A 6,455-nucleotide genomic window follows, 5' to 3' on the forward strand; every position below is an offset into this window, starting at 1 on the left:
AATTACATTTGATAGCATATTTAGTTCACAGGACTAGCACAGTTACATTAAACAGAGGCTGCTGATGAAACATTACATCTCCCTCCTCTGGCACTCCATTTGCTGTGATGTAAAAGGCAGACACCCCGTAGAGAAATTAATCAGAAAGAAGGGGGATGAATCTAAAGAGTCAAAATTAAAGACCCCATGACATCTGCATCCATCTTCTACATCCAGATAAATGTGTTCCAAAACTCAAGGATGTGTTAAGATCCTTCCAAGAGATGGAAGGGGTTACAGAATTCAGCATATTATCATCAATATAAATTATCGTTATTTAAATTGAAAGACTTCTCTTTGCTCAGCACTGAAGCTCCACAGAGAACACAAGGACTTTTAGAAGAAAGAATATTTGTTTTGCTTTGCAAACTGATGAAAAATACTTCAAGTTAAAAGACAGCTCATATAGAAGCAGTATCAGTCTAACCTCAGTAAAACCACACTGCTTTACCTTCAATAAGGATACAGTCTAAGTATCTACATTTCTGCCATAATGGGAAATCTCAGGAAGTGTCTGTGTTCAAAAAAAACCCACAAAACAACCATAACTGTGTGTTCTCATATCCCAGTTCTTCTCCATTTAGTCTAATGCTCTCAAAGCTTTTCAACACCAAAACTATTCCAACATAAGGAATACCTAAAACAGTTTTAAGGACATCTTGATTTCCCTTTATCCCTTAACCAGAAACTCCTCTGTCAGAATCCCTACAAAGACATTTGCAGAACCAAATGGTGCTCTATAAGGGAAGGATTCTAGATGTCTCAGCTAACAAATCTGGCTGAAATGGATTAACCTGGATAGAAAGAAGAAATCTTGGCTTTAAGCACACATGAACTACCTTAGCCTTTGTAGACTTGAACTACTAGAACAGAGAATGGATTTAACCAGCAAGGAAAATTGCAAGATGTGGACAAAAGTGAATGGATTATGCAGCTTCTTTTAAACCACTATGCAGGTGTGCAGGTTTTGTTTGCAACACCCTAACTAAATGCCAGGGTTTGAATTTATGATTCATGAGCAAAATTATATGCAAGAAGAACCTCATGAACTCTTGCAGACAGTACCATATTTATGAAGCAATGCTCAGATTAGAGCTTCCTCGAAAAGGAATTTAGTAGAGCAGGGTTTGAAAGGCTGCTTTCAAATATGTTAGGCTTTATTCAGGTAGACCTGAGCTTGAAGTGTGGAGCAGGGAGAGAAAGACCCTTAAATTAATCACATCTCTCCACAACACAGGCTACAGAGTAAATATATCATTTTTCCTGTGAAGTTCTATCACTTCAGGTGTTTGCAGATGAATAAGACTGAATCAACTGTGTAAGCCTACTTATTCTACAAAAATCAAAACTTAACTTCATTTTAAATTGAAGATCACTTATTGTAGAGACACATAGCAACCTTAAATCACTTTAAGGGAGACAGTAAAAATGCCTGGAGGAGAAGAATTATAAGTATAAAACTGCTTCTGTTCGCAAAACACCAGCATTACTCCAATCTTGGCAGTTTGGGTCAGAGTTCAGAACTGGGCCTTGAAAGATTATTAAACAAGTATTAAAGTAGAAGAGGAGTCTATTGCATGTTCTTGCTAAGAAGTCTCATTGCTTCTGCCTCTCAAATGCTGTTTCTTTGCAGGAAGTGGCTGCACACCAGAAGATAGGAAATTGTAAGTTAAGTCAGAGCTGACTTTCAAACCAAGTCACCATTCATTCAGAGTGAAAACACCTTCTTACCTCCTGCTGTTGCAGACTGCTGAGATGAATAGAATATAATGATCTCCTCTTCACAAAGGATGGCAACATCAGACTGAAGGTGGGAAGAATCTTCTCACATATTAATAAATCCAGTTCGTAGCCACACTCCAGTAAAAAAAAAAAAAAAAATTGTATCATGGTAGAGACTGCAACCAAATAACAAGACAGATAGTGCTCCCATTAGTTGCTATCCATGCAACCCCACTACCTGACAGTAACAGCTTTGGTACAGTTCTGCCTACTTCACCTTTCTCACTTTATCTCTCCAAATTTTCCTATTTCCTTCACTTTCAAAACAGTTTCCTTGCCTTTCTGCCGCTGCCTATGCAAAAGAAAGAAAAACTCACTGGCTGCCCAGGCCCTGTGTTTTTCAGAAAAGCCCCTCTGAGCCACTCAGCTCATAAGGAGCTCCCTGGTTTAAACATCCCCTGGAATCACAGAATGTGCTGAGTGGGAAGGGACCCATCAGTGTCATTGGTTCCACCTCCAGCCCAGTGCCCAAGCAGTGTCTGGTAACAACACCACAGACATTTCATTTAACAGATTTCCCTAGATCATAAAATCATTTGGATTGGGAAAGACCTTTAAGATCATTCAATCCAACCATTACCCAGCACTGCCAAGCCATGTCCTTAAGCACGACATCCACACATCTCTAAATACCTCCAGGGGTGGTTACTCCACCATTTCCCTCAGTAGCCTGTTCCAATGCTTGACAACCCTTTGAAACTGAATTTTTTCTTAATATCCAATCTAAACCTTCCCTGGCATAAATTGTGGCAGTTTCATCCTATTGCTTGTTGGCTGGGAGAAGAGGCCACTTTGCTACACCCTCCTTTCAGGCAGTTGTAGAGGGCAGTAAGGTCCTCCCTGAGCCTCCTTTTCTCCAGGCTAAAACAGCCCCAGCTGCCTCAGCTGCTCCTCAGTGGTACTCCAGACCCTTGTCCAGCTCCACGGCCCTTCTCTGGACTTTTCCCAGCACCTCAATGTCTTCACTGAAATAAGGGGCCCAGAACTGGACACAGACCTGTGTGTGGCCTCACCAGTGCTGAGTACAGGGGGACAATCACTGACCTGGTCCTGTGGCCACACTCTTCCCAATACAGGCCAGGATGCCATTGGCCACTTGCACACACTGCTGGCTCGTGTCACTCAGATTCTTTGCCACTGTGCCACTTTCCAGCCACTCTGACCCCAGCCTGCAGCACTGCAGGGGCTGTTGTGACCCAAAGACAGGAGCTGGCACCTCATACATCTGGCCTTGGGCCCATCAACCTGTCCAGAACCCTCTGCAGAGCCTCCCAGATCAACACTCCCACCCAACTTGGAGGCATCAACAAACTGACTAAGGATGCCCTCAGTTCCCTCACCCTGAGCATCAATAAGATGTTAAACAGAACTGGATCTCTGCTTATTAATAGATGAGGCACTTGAGAGTACAAATTCCTTTCAGCATCACAATGTGATAGAATTCCAACAACATCACCAAGAGAATAGCAAACCACATGAAAGCAAAATGGTCAAGACTGTCCCAGGACTTAATTTTTCAAAGTGATAAAAATACATCTTGGGCTGTGCAACACCTGTGAGACCAAGGTATCCCTTTCTACCACTGCAGGGACAGCAATGTGCTCCCTGGCTACATCAAAGAAAAGAAGTAGTCAAAAATACTGCTCAAGTAACATCATTTAGTAAAAAAAATATTTGTGCTACAACTCCCAGGAGTTATGAAACACTCCAGACACATTCTACAAATGTTATAAGGCTGTCTCTGTAAAAGCTAGGAGGGGAAAGGATGGGAACACTTGTAACAAACGTTCGTGGCATATTAAGCCAAGATTATTATCTATTCTTAAATATTCTTTGGAGGATGTTGGTTTATTTACCTTATGAAAGGCTTCCATGGACTAGATCTTAGTTCAGATCAGCACCACACATGTGAACACTCTGCAAAACATTAACTAAGTGAAATAAAGCAAGCTGGAAGCTTTCATATGTTTCTGACTTTGTATAATGCCAGGTTTTTCTAAGTTAACTCTCACTGGCTTATTCTTGTCATTTCCCTTGATTATTTTCCACTACAGCCTTACAAACCAATAGGAATTATTTTATTGCTATGTTCAGTACTGTGGTTTCCTCTCTTTTTATGTTACCATCACAAGGACAGTGGGAGGAGAGCTATTCTCCCTATATATAAAAAGAAGTTCTGGTGCCATGGGCACTTGCTGAATTGAAATGCTTTTTGCACTTGGCACATTAAGCCATTCCCTAATACAACAGGCAAACAATAATTAAGATAAAGACTTAGGTACATGAATAACTTTCACTATGTATTAGACTTCACTCAAGGGTTAATAATCTGCCCAGGGTTTAGGTCTGTGTGAAATGTCAGGATTTATCTGAAGCTATAAGGCGGGGGGGGGGGGGTCTGTCCTAGCTTTCAACACCAGCAAATAAAACACCTATAAACACAAGATCACAAAGCAGAGCAATGCAATGTTGTTGCTACCACAATTTTCTGCCTGAATGTGTGTCTATATGTATAATAAAATTAATCATTTTATCCACATCAACTTTCCTCAGGAATGCGACAATATCCAATTGTAAAAATATCAGCGAATTCCTACCTGAGGCAAGTTGAGGAGAATTCAGATTTGTTAGTGTTGCAGTGATAAGCACCCTTTTCTTAGAAGCACATTTTTGTCCTGTAAATAACATTTCTGTATTGGATTCAGAAACATTTGGGCAGGTTCAGGCAATATTAGACTGGAAGCTGTGGGATGTGGAGTATCTTCCAACAGCCAGAGTGGGGAACAAGGAGCCAAGACATGCTTGTCTTGCTAACTCGTGTGCCTTTGCTTTTCCTCAGTTTACCCTCAATAGCACTTTTCTAATAATAGCTTGCTTTAATATTTGCAAAACATACTGAATGCATGTCAGAAGGCTTGACATACATGAGAAAAGGCTTAACTGAAAACTTCTCCTCAGACTAAATACTTCAGTTCAAATTAGCAATTTGCATTAGAATACTTCACACACACTTCAGGCTAAGTTGTATTCCAAACTAAGATAACTTTTTGCACTATGACGAGAATAAGAGGACTCCAGTAGGAAATACACACATCAGCACTTTCTTCTCTCTTTAAGCGTAGTGCATGCTTTGAAGTAGCAACAAATAAGAACAGGTGTATTTTGTAAACAAATCTCTATATCAACTTTTAAGACTACCCTGAAAAGTGATGAAAATATTCATCTTTGTTATTGTAAAGAGTAATATAAATAAACAATTATTCTCTCTCTTTTTTTTTTTTTTTTTTGCAAAGATATTAGGCTGATCAATTAGGCCTATTGCAGAAAGACTTGAATTAGTCTGATTAGTCTCAGCTACTTAAATTCAGAAGCAGATGCCTCACTTTGCAAGAGTGGTGATTAAAGGCTGCATTCACAAAAAAAACTGGATTACGCACACTTAAGACAATACCTACCATTTTTCAGCTCTCCCCCTCACAGCAGATGGCCCATACAATTACTGACTTCAAAAAATTCTCACTAGAACTCCTCCAAAGCTCCCTTCACTTTTTGAGACAAAGGTATGTGCAAGTCAAGACTTTTTTTTCAAATGTTCTCCTCATGTTAGGATTTATCACGCAGGTCAAGAAAACCATTCACACAGGGCTGTAAGTCAAAACACAGTGCCTGCACATTCCCAGAAGAGTCACCCATATGGCTACTAGCAGCCAGGGAGAGGCAGAATAATAACATAAGAGCCTTGGCAGCAAATAAAATCCACATCTCACCCTCCTAGCACTCCAGCCAGCACAAGCAAGTGAGAAAGCCAGGACTGAGAGATACAAAATGGCTCATTATCTACCCCAGAAGGCACAGCACTGCCAAGCCGCTCTTTATCAAGTCCTTAACAGGTGTAAAATTAGCACTTGTTATTAAAGACAATGGAGTTACATGTATTGCCAGCAGCTGAAGAAATGTGCTAGAATTGTTTTCACCTCCAGTTAATTCGGTACCATTCAATAATGTGCACGAAGCCTGTAAATTAGAGAAGTGCCTCCTGAAGCATGGCAGGGAGCTAAGACTGTGTGAGCATCCTTTCTAAAACACAGCTGATTTCCTGAATGAAGGAATGAGGACCAAATCCTCTTTTCATCAATACTGATGTAAATTCAAACATTTGCCTGAGTGTACTCTCAGGTAAACCTGTGCCAGCATAATCTGTAACCAGAATCTGGAGCTGTCAGAAATCCTTGTAAGCAAATGCCAGGACAGTGCTGTTTTCAGCTCTTCTAACCCCACAGAGCACAGAATGACTGGCTGCACTGATATTCTCTCCTCTCAGCTACTTACAATTCATTCCTGGGAATAAAGCAGAGAAAGGTGTTATTTACTGAGAATAGCAAAATCCTATTCCAGATGTATCTCATTATAGGCAGATCTCATTATAGGCAGATGACCTCAGGTTTAGGACAAGAAGTCACTGAATCACTCAGGACTGTGTAGCTTCATTGTGTATTTTTCTGTTCTAATACCATGCTCAGCTCTGAAAGCAAATTATTTAGATAAATACTGCACATAGGAATGCATCTAACTGCTGAGCCCTATTATTCAATAGCACTGTACATCTCACCACTCTCCCCCTTTCTGCAGTAACT

The 6,455-nt window shown here is 40.5% G+C and overlaps 1 long non-coding RNA gene across 8 annotated transcripts in view; it reads right to left on the bottom strand.

Annotated features, from left to right (window-relative positions):
• The window catches only part of LOC135302574 (uncharacterized), a 48,197-nt gene extending 42,506 nt beyond the window's left edge, over positions 1-5,691 (bottom strand). For 3 of the 8 annotated variants that reach the window (XR_010364170.1, XR_010364167.1, XR_010364168.1), the window contains exons 1-4: positions 5,589-5,691; positions 5,277-5,466; positions 3,678-3,738; positions 1,771-1,896 (exon numbers count right to left, since the gene is read on the bottom strand). This is a non-coding gene — a long non-coding RNA (uncharacterized LOC135302574). Of the gene's footprint in view, positions 1-952; positions 1,680-1,770; positions 1,938-3,677; positions 3,739-4,418; positions 4,497-5,276; positions 5,467-5,588 lie in introns of those variants that run through there. The other 5 variants (XR_010364165.1, XR_010364166.1, XR_010364163.1 and 2 more) reach the window with 5 other exon arrangements.
• Positions 5,692-6,455: the final 764 nt, after the last annotated feature.

This window comes from Passer domesticus, chromosome 6 (assembly GCF_036417665.1).
Source record: "Passer domesticus isolate bPasDom1 chromosome 6, bPasDom1.hap1, whole genome shotgun sequence".
Lineage (NCBI taxonomy): Eukaryota > Metazoa > Chordata > Aves > Passeriformes > Passeridae > Passer > Passer domesticus.